The sequence below is a fragment of the Chlorocebus sabaeus genome, chromosome 23 (assembly GCF_047675955.1).
Source record: "Chlorocebus sabaeus isolate Y175 chromosome 23, mChlSab1.0.hap1, whole genome shotgun sequence".
In the NCBI taxonomy this organism is placed as follows: Eukaryota; Metazoa; Chordata; class Mammalia; order Primates; family Cercopithecidae; genus Chlorocebus; species Chlorocebus sabaeus.
The window spans coordinates 16,288,686-16,305,578 of NC_132926.1; positions in this window are offsets into that span (position 1 = coordinate 16,288,686).

The window sequence follows — 16,893 nt, forward strand, 5'->3', positions numbered from 1 at the left end:
AGAATAGAGTCTGGAAAGCACTCTGAGACCCCAGGAAGGCAGTTGCGGTGGTATACAAAGCACTAGAGTCTGCTGAAGGAGCCAAGTAGTTCCTTCCTAGCCACATCTCCACAGAGTTTGTTTGTTGTGCTTCTTTGTTTTATTGTTTCTTCCTTTTTTTTTTTTTTTTTTTTTGAGATGATCTTGCTCTGTCACCCAACCTACAGTGCATTGATGTGATCACAGCTCAATGGAGCCTCAACATCCTGGGCTCATGTAATTCTCCTGCTTCAGCCTCCCAAGTAGCTAGGACTACAGGCATGCACCACCACACCTGGCTATTTTTTTTTTTTTTTTGGTTTTTGGAGAGACAGAGTTTTACCATTTTGTCCAGGCTGGCCTCAAACCCCTGGGCTCAAACAAGTCTCCCATCGTGGCCTCCCAAAGGACTGGGATTAAAGGTGTGAGCCATGACACCTGGGCTCCATTGCATTTTTAAATATACAAGTTAGCTGTCAACATTGAATACAGAAGATTTTATATAAAAATCAGAATGTTTGGTTTCTCTTAAAAAATCCAGTAACATGTAACTTGGGCCTTCATTCTCACACAATAACAATGAGCTAGGGTGGGGCAAGAGCTCTTCACTTTATACCAGACCTCACCTGGCCTGCTTCTTACATCTGTTATGTTCGTGGGCCTGTAAGTTTACAACTGATGCTTTAGAGGTGCATAATGGAGGCTAGGTCAAGCAATAGTGAGTGGCTATAGCTAATTACCTCTGCACTGTGCATATGCTATTGAAAAATAGCTAAGAATATGTGCTAGAGCTGTTACCAAGAGGGTTTAGACTTGAAGTGCTTAATGTCCCTGGAGAAAGAGAGATGTTATTCTCATCTTCTTCCCTCCCTGAGAAACTATGAGAGTTGCGTAGGAGCAACATAACTCAGACACCCCTAGATCCTACATGTCAGCTTCATTCCATGATGAACTATTAGTTTTCTACAGAGACACTTCATCAGCAGAGGCACAAGCAACCAGCAGACAACAGAATCAACTAGCAGATTTGTTAGAATTTCTAGTTTTCACATCACTAGGCAATTGTAGCCAGGAATGCTGATCAGTTACATCACTAGGCAATTACATCACTGGGCAATTGTAGCCAGGAATGCTGATCAGTTAACTTCAGCACACCCCCAGGAATTCTTGATCTTTTTATGACTGAGGAAATTCCAGAGCAGAAAGATGATATTTTCTTGATTATGAGATAGGTGCTATAGCTGATAATCTGAATTTCAAAAAAGAAATGTTATCTTATTTTTGCACCCTCAAAATCTGAAGCAAAGTAAACTAGTAATATGATGAAAACATTAAAAATTGAAGTAGAAACATTTGTAAGTGTGGATTAATATTTAAACTGTTTGCCAAAAGTTTTATATCACATATTGGAAACATATTCAGAATCAACCCTGGGCATTCATTTGAAGGTGATATGATCATATTTATAGCAAAATGCAAAGTGGTTTGCAGGTCAGAATCTACCTTCCCAGTGATGTATTGATATATCATGAGGTTATGCCCTGAAAGTGGTTTGTATTTTTCTTAATGTATATGTGTGGGCACGTGTGTGTGTGTGTGTATGCACACATATACACGTGCTTATGGGGATGCACACATGTACAATTTATGAAGTCACTGAAGAAGCCATAAAATGAATCACCATTGGATTCAAACAAAGTTTCTCAGGCATTTTAAATAGAGGGACATTTCACTGATATCTGTTGCCCCTTGAAAACATTATCAACCACAACACGGGACAGTGCTTCTAAGGTTAAGGGACTTGCTAAGATTGAACTTTCCTGATTATGACTAAGACTTCATATCAAGAATTCTCATAACAGAAGAGATGAAGATTAATTTTGCTAGTGATTGGGAGGGTAAGCTTAACATTTATGTATGTTTTACTTCTGTCTCCTTAAACATTACTTACTGTTATAAGATGACTAAAAAAATTTTAAAGACATGATATGCTTTTCTCACCAAAATTTATTTAAAAATGACTCTGATTTGTCATTATTTTAAAATTCTAATAATAATTTTAAATTAGATTAATTAACTACGTAGTGGTTAGATGCCTCTTTCCAGGCCACCTGAACAACATATATATATATATATATATATATATATATATATATATATATATATAACTTCAACTCTACTGATGTTTCCTGTGAAAGCAACTTGCTATTTACTAATAATCTCACAAATACCATATTCATAAAGATGACAAGAAAACATTAATCATCCCAACCTCGTGTATCTTTTAAATTACCTCCTGCAAAATAAAACCCAGTTGCTCAGCATGGCATGTACAGCTCTTCAGCACCTGACCCCTGCCTGCTTCTGCAGTGCTATTAGCTTTGACTCCATATCTGCTCCTTATCATCTATCCCAAAGGATACACCTGGCCATTTCTAACCTGATAGCTTTTGCTTATATTCTATGTAACAGTTACTTCAACAACCCCTTTTTTATGGGGGAATATGTTGTTCAGTTACTGCCTCCAGGAAGCCTTCCCTTTCTTGTTCCTCCTTTTATTTCTTACAGAGATTCATCAACACAAGGTGCAATAAAACACAAAAAAGGTTGAGGTAATGTTTCTGTGATAGACAGCCTCTAAGATGATCTACAGATCTCTACCTCTTGATATTCATCATCTTACTGTAGGCTGGACCACCTGGCATCTCTAAGCAGGATACCGAAAAAAGTATTGAATGAGCTACCACTTCTGAGATTGTGTTATGAGCTACTGTGCCTTCCAGTTAGCTTACCCCTCTCTTGCTTACTCAATCTGGGGTAAACCAGCTGTCATTGCTGCCTTCTACCCTATATGGAGGCACAAAAAAGAATGAATGGAGGGAGGCACCCAGCCAAGAGCCAGTGAGGACCGGAGACCTGCCAGCAGCCACACGAGTGAGGCTGAAAGCACATCTGCCTCCAATTTAGCCTTGAAATAACTGCAGCCACAGCAGACACCTAAATTGCAGACTTGTGAAAGACTCTCAGTCAGGGACTCCCAGCTAAGCTGTGTACAGGTTTTTGAACTATAGAGACTGTGAGAGAATACGTTTTTGCTGTTTGTGTCTAGGTTTTGGGGTAATTAGTTAAGCAGAAATGAATAGAGTTGCTAATAGAAATAATACAGTTGCTTTACTTTGGAGGAAATATATTTTAATCTAAGATCAAGTCCTTTCCCTGATTTGGGTGTTAAAATGGCTTATATTTTATGATATTATAGTGACAGTATATTCTCTTTCTTTTAGCCTATAGTTAGTAAAATAAGTCTATTTCAGTCCCACATAATTTTTACAAATAGCTTTCCAATTAATAAAATCAAAAGTTTGAGAATAAGCTTTAAATGATTTCCATATCATTTACATTCTTCTATGATCACTATTTTGTGTAAAACACTATAAATATTTATTTACATTTGTTTTCTCTAAATAAACTGCGAGTTTCTAAAGTGTAAGAATTATGTGTTATTCATATTCACCAGCACTCCATGTCGTATCTGGCACAAAGGGTACATTCTACAACTGTTTATTAAACAAGTGAGTAAATGAAAGTATGAATGAATAAAAACATTAATTACAATAAATGTGTTGGCTATTCTCCTGCAGTATCCTGGCATCATAACATATATTGCCATAGTGTAAAAAACACAGATATAATAGAAAACATTTACTATATCCTCTGGATAATGCCTAATGTTTGATGTCTTTTAACTAGAAAGTTCAATTAATTAGAATGACCATCCTCTTTTTTAAATAGCACAGCTATTGTCTTTTTCTACATATGGCACAGTTGAATATTGATTCAAATTTAAAGTCTTTCCTTTGATTTTTGTCATAATAAAAGCACAGTACCTATAAATTACTTATCTATATATACTGGGGAACTGAAGATGACAACTATGAGAGTATTTAAATACAAAAATTACCAAAATATGAAATTCTCAGATTTATGCAAACAAAGGCAGATACTGATTTGGAAACACATATACAATCAATTTTCTGCAATCAGACACATAAGAATTAGATTTAAGTAACCCAATTGTGATATTAAGAGGATATCCTAAAAAAGGCAATAGAGAAGAAAAGACTGACTGTAATGCTGAAGGAAAACATATGGACACTCTTCTGTAAAAAGATGCTTCAACTGCTTCGCAAATATAGGAGTCTTAGAGTCACAGACATCTTAAAAGAATCAAGTAAATTGTATTCCCATTTTTACTGAAAGGATAATGACCAGACAGCTGATTATCAGTGAGAACCCAGTACAATATTGCACCATAACAGATAAAATCTTGTCTACATGTCTAAAGCACACTGTCATGATCATTTGAGTATGCAGCACTAAAAGCTTTAAGAGAACACACTGCTATGAAACTAAATACAACAATGAGAAGATTTCAATAACAAATGTATGGTAGTTTCTCTTGATAAATACACAGATGCTACTATAGAAAACAGAGTTGTGAGGACATTGTAAAATGAAGTCTATGCTCTCTTTTGCCTTACTACTTTCAATGTTTTGTGATTAAGGTACCACATGATATCAATATGTGAACAAAAAATTGGCATCCTACTGTGCAAAGAAGCTTCTGATATGATTCCTGATATTCATGACCTTGTAGTATTCATGACCCTTCTCCTTGAGTGCTGGCTGGGCCACATGACTTGCTTCTAACCAACAGAATATGAAAAAAGTAACAGACTGTCAAACTCCTAAGATTACATCATAAAAGACTGTGACTTCCATCTTATTCATACTCTTTCTCCCTAACTCTCTTGCTTGCCTGCTTTGATGAAGCCAGCTGCCATATGGAGAGACCAACGCATCAAGAAAGTGAGGGCTGGTTGGGCACAATGGCTTATGCCTGTAATCCCAAGACTTCAGGAGGCTGAGGTCTCTATTAAAAATACAAAAATTACCTGGGCATGGTGGTGCATGCCTGTAATCCCAGCTACTTGGGAGGCTGAGACAGGACAATCACTTGAACCCAGAAGGCAGAGGTTGCAGTGAGCTGAGATTGTGCCACTGTCCTCCAGCCTGGGTAACAAAGTGAGACTCCATCTCAAAAAAAAAAAGAAAAAGAAAAAGAAACTAAGGGCAGCCTCTAACCAACCTCCAGCAAAGGCCTTTGCCCTTAGTCAGCTATTCCTTGAGAAAATGAATCCTGCCAGCAACCACATAAGGGAGTTTGAAAGCAGATCCTTCCCCAGTTGAGCCTTGAGATGAGACCACAGACATTGCTGACAACTTGATGATAGTCTTTGATGGACTCTGAAACAGAGAACCCAACTAAGTTCTACCCACATTTGACACTTACAGAAACTGTAAGATGATAAATACTATTGTTTCAAGACACTAAATGTTAGGGTGATTTATTATGCAACAATAGATAATTAATGTACCTCCCAACGCCATACAAGGCTGAGTAGTTAGTGCCAAGGAGACTTTTGCTATATTACATTAAAAATAAAAAGAAGCATTTTCTGTGATTAAATTTCCCTAACAAATACTAAATATCTCTAGAATACTAGGAAGAGCTATGAATGGGCAGAGAATATGTGGAATTTAATTTCAATAGTTTAAGATTTGGGAAGAATTTAGTTAAAGGAAGCAGGGACTAAGGTAGAATCAGGCCATTTATATCAAGTAATTATGAGACTAGATGATACTAGATTTTACTGGCATAACTGGGAAACGCACAGAACTCTTGGGGACTTAAAGTGCATGCATACAGGGGCCCATAGAGCTATCAAGATGTTGCATTTTCTTGGTTCTATAAGGCTCTTTTTTTTTCATTGTCTTGAGTTATAGTATATATTGGTTTTAGTTATTTAGTTACAGGTAACAAAAAACAGAACAGGCTTACTCAGGCAAAAAATACTGGAAATAGGTGGAGTAGCCTGCATATTTTTAGATAACACTTGAATATCTAGGCCTTGGGAAAAACAGAAAGTAGGACAGCCTGGAGGATCCACACAGCAAGAACTCATGACCAAGTAGCAATTGTTTTTGTCACTGTCGTTCTACCTGATACTTAAATTGTGTGGGGGGAAGTATAATTGGAATAACTTCATTTGCATGTTTGTCTCTGACTCTATTCCTGTGGCCAGTGGAGGCCAGACTCTATTTGGTCAAGTGTGTACCATACCTCCACCCTTGAGACAGTGGTTCAACCCTACTGAACTGAACTACATGGACTAACATGGAAAGAGGTGGCTTCATGAAGAAAAATAGGGGTGTTGTTAAAAAAATAAACAAGGGCATTAGAGTTGCTGCCTAAGTTAAAACCATATGCATTCACTATAGAAGCCACCTTGTAGTCAGTGGAACTATCTTAGAATCAAAGTAATGTCATCCTTTAACTGGCATCACTTTTAACAGGTTTGATGCACATACTACCGGTGCCTCAAAGGCACCATCTGACATATAAATTATATTTCGATGCTAGGGATAGAAAAAATTGCCTCTCCAGTGAAGGTGTGCTCTACAGCTTCAGTTTCACATCTTCTTTCTGTGCAGAATAAAGTTCAACTGGCCCTTCAGGTCAGGCCACCCCAGGGCAAGAACTGTAGCAGTTCATCTCACCTGGCAATTCCTGATACCTAAGACAAGAATTCTATGATACCATCCATTCATATAGAACTTGAAGCAGTTGCCCAGCTTCTTCTTAGATGCTGTTTCATTTTATAATTACAAAACTGTTTATTACCCCATTTATATATAAATAAAAGAAGGCATAATCCAATTAAATAGCTTATGCAAATTCATATAATAGTTCACAGTTGAAATCAGAGTCAAGATCTCTAATATCCTGTCAACTGTTCATTGTATTCTAACTGATACCTTGTTTTCAAAGTCTCATCACTACCTGATGGCATGTAATCATATTTTCAGTTGACATGAAGCTGAAGGGATAACTTTTTTGAATTAGTGAATAAGAATCCAGAAATGTCACGGTAGATTGGAATGATGAGGCAAGTCATGAATTCAACCAGGACAAATATCAAATCCTGCATAAAGGAATACTGGGTAAGTATAGGTAGACTGAGGTATAATTTAACAATAGCAAATGTTAGAAAGATATGAGTTTTAGTGAAACATAATAAATATGGGGGCAAAAATGTGACTTATTGTCAATAAGACAAATCTACTCTTGGAATGTATTAAGAGATTTATGTGTTGAGGTTCCTTTCTTTACCAAACTCATTGAGCTTGGTTTACAAAAGTGAATATGCAATTTATGTCTGGATATACGGCCTCCTCCGAATCCCTTCTAAAGTGATCCAAGCAAGAAAAAAAGTCAAACAACTGCTCTCACCTTTTCTATATCTTAAAATAAGTCTTAAACAACCAAGTTATTATTTTTTTGTCTTCAAGCTCCCACATATTTACCTCCTACAGAAAACATTTTCCTTGATTTTCTCAGACCCCAGGGAACTCAAAGTCACCGCTCTCTGTTGTAGACATTTTGAGGATTGCCTGTCCTGTTCTAGAGCCATCTACTTTCTCCTGTAATTGTCTGACTCTGACCTATACATGTAAGCCTCCCAGCCATGATGTTGAACAACATAATGCTATTTCTTCAGCCCCTTAACTCCAATTGATGAGAAGAAGGAACATGACTGCCTTGACGTGAGTTGGGGGAAGTGGCTTCTGTAGATTGGTGCAAAAATCATTGCAGTTGCAGTTTTTGCCATTAAAAGTGAGCAAAAGAGTAAACATCTTCTAAAAATGTGGAATTGTAACAGAGGGCTGTTTGTTGACCTGAATAAATCTTAAAGAGTAATATACAAAATTGATAATCAGTACTGTCAGTTTGTAGAGAAAAAAGGATAAAACACAAGCAGAAGACATGTAGAAGAAAGAAGAAATGAGATGGACACTCAGAAAGAATGAGACTAAAAAAGGGAGAGAGGTAAATGAATAAACAGATGTGATGGTTTCCCATAGTTCTTGAGATCCTTGTTTCAGCTCTTTGAACCTTGGCTGCATTCCTAACCTTTTTCATGAGACATTTTATTTTCCATTAAAAGTAATACTGTGAGAAGTTTATTTGGATCGATTAATTCCTTTTTTTCACCATGATAAGAGATATTAACATTTGTTTTCTCTTTGTGATCAGAGAAAAGACATTTTGGAATGGATAATCTGTTTCTACCACTCTTTAAAGAAAAAAGCTTTAAAAATAAAATTCAAATGCAAAAATTTCCAGTAGTTTTCCTACCTCCAGTGTACCCCAGCAAAATATTCATAGCTGTGCTGCTAGGAAATTAATAAACCACAAGCTTCAATTATCCATGTTTTCTTCCTCTCTAAGGTGTCTGTACTTATGAAAACAGCTATCGCATATTCCCGAAAGTATACCATATTCCTACAAAGTAAGGGAGCCTAGAAGCAACAGTGATCACTGCCTTTCAGGCATGAGACACTTTTTTATAATAATTTATAAAATTATTTATGAATTATTTTATACTTATTTTTATAATTTCTATAATATAAATCATTTGTTTTGCTTAAACAAAACACATACCAACAGCCAAAATCTTACAGGAACTTTACAGATCCTCTAGGCCCAAAGTATCGGCCCAAACCCACAACTCACAAGTAACTCTCGTTTGATTTTATAGCTTCTTCACACCTTCAACTAACTTGGATTCACAAATGGTTGCAGTCAATATTAGTAAAGACTTAGTAGCATTGACAATATCTACATGTTTAGACAAGGCCTTAAATGATGACTCAAAACAGTGTCACATGCAGAACTGCAGGAGACACTCGAGATTGTCACTGTGGAAAAGAGATGACTAGGAAAGGAAAATAACCTGTCTGCAAATAATGTAATAAAATGTTTAACTTAATGTAATGTAGGATGATTTTTTTTCTTAATGTGGAACCATTAAATGAAATGAGTTCTTTTGAAACGTAGTGAGTTCCCTGACATTGGAGGTATTTGAACAAATTCTAGACGCCCTCTTAACAAAGTATTGGTAGGAAACACTATTCAAGCATCAAATCAAATGGGTAGTTTGTCAGCTACCTCTAAATTTTCTTCTAACTATAAGATTCTATGAGCCATCAATTTATCCTGAAGGCCCGTAGGATACACTGTGAAGTATAATGTTAGCCTCTGCATGACTAAGAACATCTTGTTTAAATCACAATAGGTAGTACCAGCCAAAACTTTCTGATGGACAGGCATTATGAAAATATATAAGGCAATAATATTTACCAGTTGTATGATCTGATCCTTAAACAAAGGAGAACGGCCTTTACAATGACATTTAAAGGTAGGCTTTTGTTTAAGATCAGCTGGGTGAAACAACAGCAGTCAGTATCAAGTGCTTCCAACACATGTTCAGTCTTGATGACATCATATCTGAATGATGCCTTCAGTTGAGTCACCATGCCTGGAACACTGTGATCTCACCCTTCTACAAAGCTTTACAACCACATGTTTTGTGATTGTTGCCAGGGTCACAAATTAAGCTCATTAGAGGCTTAAAGTTTTTAAAGTGCCTTGTTCCTCCTTTTCAAAACTGTTTATTCTATAATCCAGACATCCTCAGATGGCTTCATTTTTTATAAATTTATAATGCAGTTACTGCTATTAGGGCACATTACAACAAAATGATTAAGTCAGTTAAAATACAGAAACAATTACTAAATCTCTTTCAGCTAAATGCTCTTATGGTCTAAGTACCCTTCTATTCCAGACAAGCTGAGAATCACAGCCAGGAGAATGACCATGCTGTTTCCCATAACTCCTTTTTCTTCACATACCCAGAGAATATTAGATACCAAGAAGCCTGTCTCCTCTTTCCCCTTTATATAATTTAAGATTAACCACGTGTAGTGGGTTCAGTGGTGGTTCCCAAAAACATATGTCCATATCCTAATCCCCAGAAACTTTGACTATTACCTTTTATAGCAAAAGAGTAAATATCTTGTATGGCAAAGATATAATTCAATTAAGGATCTTGAGAGGAAGTGATTATCCTGAATTATTCAGGTGGGCCTTAAATGCCTTTGCGAGTGTTCTTATGAGAAAGAGGCAAGGGAGAGCAGAGGGATAGAAGAGGAGAAGGTAATATATAGATGAAGGCAGAGATTGGAATGATGGGGCCTTCAGGCAAGGAACATCTGTATCTGCCAGAAGCTAGAAAGGATAAAGAACAGAATCTAGCTCAGAACTTCTGAGGGCACACAGCCCTGCTGACACCCTGATTTCTGACCTCTGGCTCAGTTGCAACATACCTATTGTCTATCACTGTCCTTGAAAGGGGATGAAAGCACTCCAAAATCAACCTTTCTATATTTGGTAAAGAAATGCCCTGAACTGAAAATTCACAAAGGGAGATATAAAAGTGTCCTTTAAACATTTGAAAAGGTATTCATCTTCATTTATAAGAAAAGTGTAATTAAAACTACTGTAAGAAAGTGTTCCTGAACCATCAGACTGGCAAAAATTCAAAAGCTTGACAATCCACTCCATTGGAAAGGCTTTGGAGAAGAAACAGGCTCTCTCCAACATTGCAGGTGGGAATGGAAAATGGTGCAATTCTTATGGAGGGGATTTTGAAAATATTTAATTAACTACATATGTATTTATCCTTCAATCCAGTAGTCCTACTTCTAGAAATTTACCTTGAAGGTATACCTCTAAAAATATGAAAATCCATTTTTACAAGTCTATTTATTGCAGTATTATTTGTAATTTCAAAATATTAGAAACTACCTAAATCTTCAAGCATAGGAGAGTGGGCAAATTCAATGGAGTCTTATGCTGTCATTTAAAAAATGAGGAAAGACTCTATGAACAGACATAGTATTGAGTGAAAAAGCAAAATGTACAAGAATATATATACTATGCTATATATAAGAAAGAATAATAAGTAAATACACTGCACTTGCTCATCATGATCAAAAAAAGCAATATAGGTAGCAAAATCCAGAAAAAATGAAGTTGTTAACTACACAGGATGAGATGGAAGGGATGGGGTGGAAGGACAGAGGAGAGTGACTCTTCTCTGAGTATACCTTGATGTACAGTTTTGACTTTTGAAGCCTCTTAACATCCCACAAACATTCACAACATTACATTAAACAAATAAGAACAACAAGAAGAAAATACTGCCCACAAACAGAAACAAATGAGCTTAGTCATATTTTAGATGAACACCATAGTCACATGAAAGGGGTATAAAAGAAAGATCCAGTCTAAGTGCAGATGAACAGGATGTTTCACTCTGTACTCTTGGTCTTGGGCAGAGTGATGTGTGGGATTTGATGGCAGAAGCTCAAACCAATCCTAAACTCTTTTTAGCAGCATTGTTTATGATAATGGTGTGGGTGAGAAAATTATGAAAATATTTTAGATGTATTACAGGACTGAGCAAATGCATAAATGTGTTGATCATGTTGGGAGCTAAGATTTTCACTGAGAAGAAAGAACAAATGAAGTGATGATTTCTAAAATAGGTATGTGTGTATGTGTGTGCTTGTTGATGTGCTCACGAATGCAAATATACAAGTATGTATATACAAGTGTGCTTGTGTAATACATGTATGCAAATACATCTGTATATCAACATATTTCTTATCTACACTGTCTGCTGCAAAGACCCAGAAGCAAGAATTCTCTAATAGCAACATGCATAGCTTATACCTAGATCTTGGTCTTTACCTCCCACTAAAAGGAACAGGATTTCTTGAATAAATTGTTGATTTCAGGGATTAAGTAGCATGGATACAAGGTAAGCTACAAAAGAAGAAAGCGCCAAATAAGTCAAACCAACTTGTGGGGCCTCTCACAAGGAGAGATGAACCAACCTAGAGGCTTTCACTGGCCAAATACGGACATTATGAACACCAAAATACTCAAAAACCGTAATGAATTATGACCTCTTGAAGAAAACAGAAATTGGTGAATTCATACTGACAATAAATATATACTACTATATGGATATGGGTAGGATATATAAAAGCAGAATGCTGAGGGTTGACTGGTAACATGAAGGGATAGTTGAAATTAGAATATTATCATGTTAAAATTGGAGCAGGAAGGAACCCTCACTAGATGATAAGACCAGCAGGAAGTTTCAATAGGAAGCAGGATATTTGCATAGTCTTCAAGTGACTCCCGCAGGTTGTTTAATAGTTGCAAGGAAGAGAGAAAAACAACCGCTCAGTAATTATACAATGGAGAAAGGAGAAATGGGGCAACATCATGACCAGGTGATAATTAATTTTATCACTAACCATTAAAATTAAGGCCATTAATGAGGGACCAATGGACATCATGTGGTTCCAGATGCATAACACAGATGTGTAACAAAATATCTCCTATGCAGCATTCCAGTGAGAATGCATAACCACTATCTAGTCAGTAAAGAAAGGTCAAACCAATGCTCAATGAGAAATAGCCTGTTTTGAAAGATAGAAGGATATATTTGTCAAAAATATTAATGTCATTAAGCACAAAGAAAAACTATGGATTGCTCTGGGTTAAAGGAGGCTCAAGAGACATGACCCCTAAATGCAATACCTGCTCCTAAACTTATGCTAAAGAATTTACAGGAAATGTGCCATGATATATAAAATTTACCTTCAAATAGTTCAGAAGAAAATAATTTATGTATACACGCACATAGAGAGAGTGAAAGTACGCCAGAGAGAGAAAAGAACATAAATGTTAAAGTAAGTGAAGTAAAATATGAAGAATAGGAAAAACTGGACGAAAGTTTATGGATATTCTTGGCATTATTTTAGCAACATTTTACAAGTGAGAAATTACACCAACTATAAAGTAAAAACAAGAAGATACTCCAAAGAGAAATTCTTTGACTCTCAGAACTGTTTGATGCCGAAATCTGAGTTGTTTGTATTTATTTAACACCTCTGGATAATCAAGATATATCTACCCAGTATGCCCCACCTTCCATGCACACACACACAAAATTCCCATAATATCTGAAGCCTCAAAGCGCTTATACCCTAATTGAGGTAATGAAAAATGTCACTTAATAATAACATTAACAACTTTGAATCTCAAGTAAATGCTAAGTGAAAGGTACATGTGATAGCAACTACAGTCTAATTATCTAGTTAAAATTGTACTTTTCATAATTTCTGCTCTTTCTTTTTTTATCCAAGTTACTTGATTTAAAAAAAATATTATTGCTTTGCTAAATAACATCACATTTACTTGAAAATCACTACTGAAATATGCTGCCTTTCTCTCTTCCTCAGCTTGAGGGATTCTAGTTTCTGAAACTTATCTGTCATGCTCCTATTAATCTCCTCCTCCAGGAGTACAATGTGCTGATCTGCTGTCATTTGTGCAGGCCTGGAAACTAAAAGGAGATGCCTTACCACCATCCTTCTGTTTCTAAGTGTTAGCATTCCTATTATAGGCTTCAAATTATGAATTTGAGCTTCATTTAACTAGGTTTTTCCATCAAATTGCAGGGTCTTTTCACCCATGTTAAAAATAAGCTACATTTTCCAGTACAGCAGGCAACTTGGTAATATGAGCTGATAAAATTTTATTTACCTACTAATTATTTACCTCCTATACTCATTATATACAATTTTATTATGCTTATCAATATAGGGTTTTCAAGATTCTCCTTCCACAGGCACACTGAAGACGCAGCAGTTAAATTAAAATTTGACCCAAAAATATTTTAGCATAAAATGTCATTGCATGGCTTTCCTCTGTTCATAAAACGGAATAATTTAAAGAGCAGCTTCTGTTTTGGTTTAAAGATGTTTGTTTTTTCTTAATTAGAATAGAAAAATAACAGTACCTTCAATGATAGCTTACTCAAGAAATATACATGATGATAGGAAAGAAACCAATTATCTATTTTAATTAATACATCAGTACTAATGAGTAATCTAGAGGAAGTTAAATTCTTTTCATTATAACCACGTCAAGGTTGTAAACTTTTAAGGCTCAACCATCTCCACAATAATTTGATACTAGTTCAAATATTTGTCACCAAAATATGTGGAATATTCTAATGTACTAGATTTCACATGAGTTTACAAGAACTCTCTTTATTTTTGTATGTTTATTTGTAGAAATTTTATACAAATTTTATTTGTAGAAATTATAAATCTTTTCATTCCTTCTGAATTTTTCCTTCCTTCCTTCCTTCCTTCCTTCCTTCCTTCCTTCCTTCCTTCCTTCCTTCCTTCCTTCCTTCCTTCCTTCCTTCCCTTCCTTCCTTCCTTCCTTCCCTTCCTTCCTTCCTTTCTTCTTTCTTGATGAGGGTACTAAGTTAGTAATAATTCCTTATTGACTTTCCATTATGCCTAAAATAAGTGTAGAAAATCTGAGATTCCAATTCAATCTGCAGAAAGATACAGAAATCTGCTTATTTGCTGCTCCCCACTCATCGTTCTTGTTAACTATATTTTTTCCTTTCTCTGACTGTCCTCTTTCTTTCTTTATTGTAGTGGTAAACATGGGCATCAAAGAGTGATCTTTTACTCATTCTTCTATTAATGTATTCATTAATGCATACAATTTATTTATTTATTTATTTATTCATTATATCATGTTCCAGACACAATCAAAGGTTACACATAAAATCCTAAATAGAAGTGTGCTTGTTTGTGTTTTAAGTACCCTACCTGAGTCTTCCCATTAGAGGTAGCATCTGCTTTTTGATTTCAGGTTTGTTTGTAGACAGCCAGGATAATCTGTTTAAAATGTACAAAGGGATGAACTAGAAAGAACAATTAAATATGTTCATTGCTAATGAATTATTTTCATGCTGGGTGAGCTCATAAAAAAGTAATGAGAGTTATACAATGGGGTGATCTTAGGCACTATCCAATTCCCCAATTCAGGTTTACCCACTGGCTGAAAATGAATCCAAATGGATTCATCAGTATAAAGTCTACGAGCTAGCTTTTGCCATGTAGGGGAGATTTTTACTGTCAAGTATAATGAGTTATTACAAATGGCAGGTAGTTCCTGGCAACAGCTGGTAGCATTTATCTAGAATAAGAAAGGTATAAATGAGTTCTATGACAATCTGTACCGGCAGCAGGAAAAGATAAAGGAGAAAGCAGAAGGGATAGACCACCTGAAGGTGTGGGGAGATGCAATGCACTGGATTAAAGATTCAAGAAGGCACAGTTTATTTCATACATTTGCTTTGAATCAACTGGTACAGAAAGAGTTTTCTGTGCAGGTAAAGATGGAGAAGTGTGTTTATTGGTTAAAGAAAATTGATAAAACCTTTCCAGGAACTTTCCAGAATATCTAGCTAAAGACATTTTCTCACTGCAGATTTCACAGCTCCATTTCACAATTGAGCTTTTGATTTATATCCTTTTAAATTTTATGCTGAAAGTACAGAGATGAGCAACTTTTAAAAGCTTGAAGATGACCAATACACTATAGCAAATTGTGTCTTCTGTGGCCTCTTATGTTGATGTTGACTTCTTCAATAGAGTGCAATCTCCTTAAAACTGTTCTTTATTCATATTTGCTTCCCAAGGATCCAAGTGTCTCATAAGTTTGATGATCAATTGTGAGTGGATTATTCAATTGTCAATCACTTTTCTACTCCTTATAGTAATTTAGTAACCAGTTACTATGTTAATATAGTAATCATGTAGTCACCCAATGGGTTCACCTTGCCCACTGTCTACACAGAGTTGATTTATCAAGACAAGGGAATTGCAATAGAAAAAGAGTAAATCATGCAGAGCCAGCTGTGTGGTAGACTGGAGTTTTATTGTTACCCAAATCAGTCTCCCTGAGTATTCCAGAAGCAGTGATTTTAAGGATAACTTGGTGGGTGGGAGGAAACCAGTGAGCCAGAAGTGCTGATTGGTCAGAGATGAAATCACAGGGAGTTGAAGCTGTCTTCATGCACTGAGTCAGTTCCTGGGTGGGGGCCACAAGATCAGATGAGCCAGTTTATCCATCTGGTACCAACGAATCCATCAAGTGCAGGGTCTGGAAAATATCTCAAGCACCGATCTTAGGAGTAGTTTAAGTAGGGTCAGAATCTTGTAGCCTCCAGTTGTATGACCCCTAAACCATAATTTATAATCTTGTGACTAATGCTAGTCCTACAAAGGCAATCCAGTCCCCTGGCAAGAAGGAGGTTTGCTTTGGGAAAGGGCTGTTATTGTCTTTGTTTTAAAGTATAAACCATAAACCATAAACCATAAACAAAGTTTCTCCCAAAGTTAGTTCAGCCTACACCCAGGAATGAACAAGGACAGCTTGGAGGTTAGAAGCAAGATGGAGTCAGTTAAGTCAGATCTCTTTCACTGTCTCAGTCCTAATTTTGCAATGGTGTTTCCAATCTTATATGCTAAGTTTAGTCTTTCAAATAATTACTTAGGAGTACCATTTATTGGTTGTGTGTAGAGTTCTCATGTCATGATTTCCTAATGTAGCTTTATGTTTCTGACATTAAAGAAATCCCAGATGATATTATAAGACCTAGTCACTGTCATGACTTACGGAATATGAATGGTAAAGTATCTTTACACAAGGCTTTACTACCTACCTCCCACTTATGTCTTTTTTTTTTTTTTTGAGACGGAGTCTTGCTCTGTCACCCGGGCTGGAGTGCAGTGGCCGAATGTCAGCTCACTGCAAGCTCTGCCTCCCGGGTTTATGCCATTCTCTTGCCTCAGCCTCCCGAGTAGCTGGGACTACAGGCGCCCGCCACCTCGCCCGGCTAATTTTTTGTATTTTTAGTAGAGACGGGGTTTCACCGTGTTAGCCAGGATGGTCTCGATCTCCTGACCTCGTGATCCGCCCGTCTCGGCCTCCCAAAGTGCTGGGATTACAGGCTTGAGCCA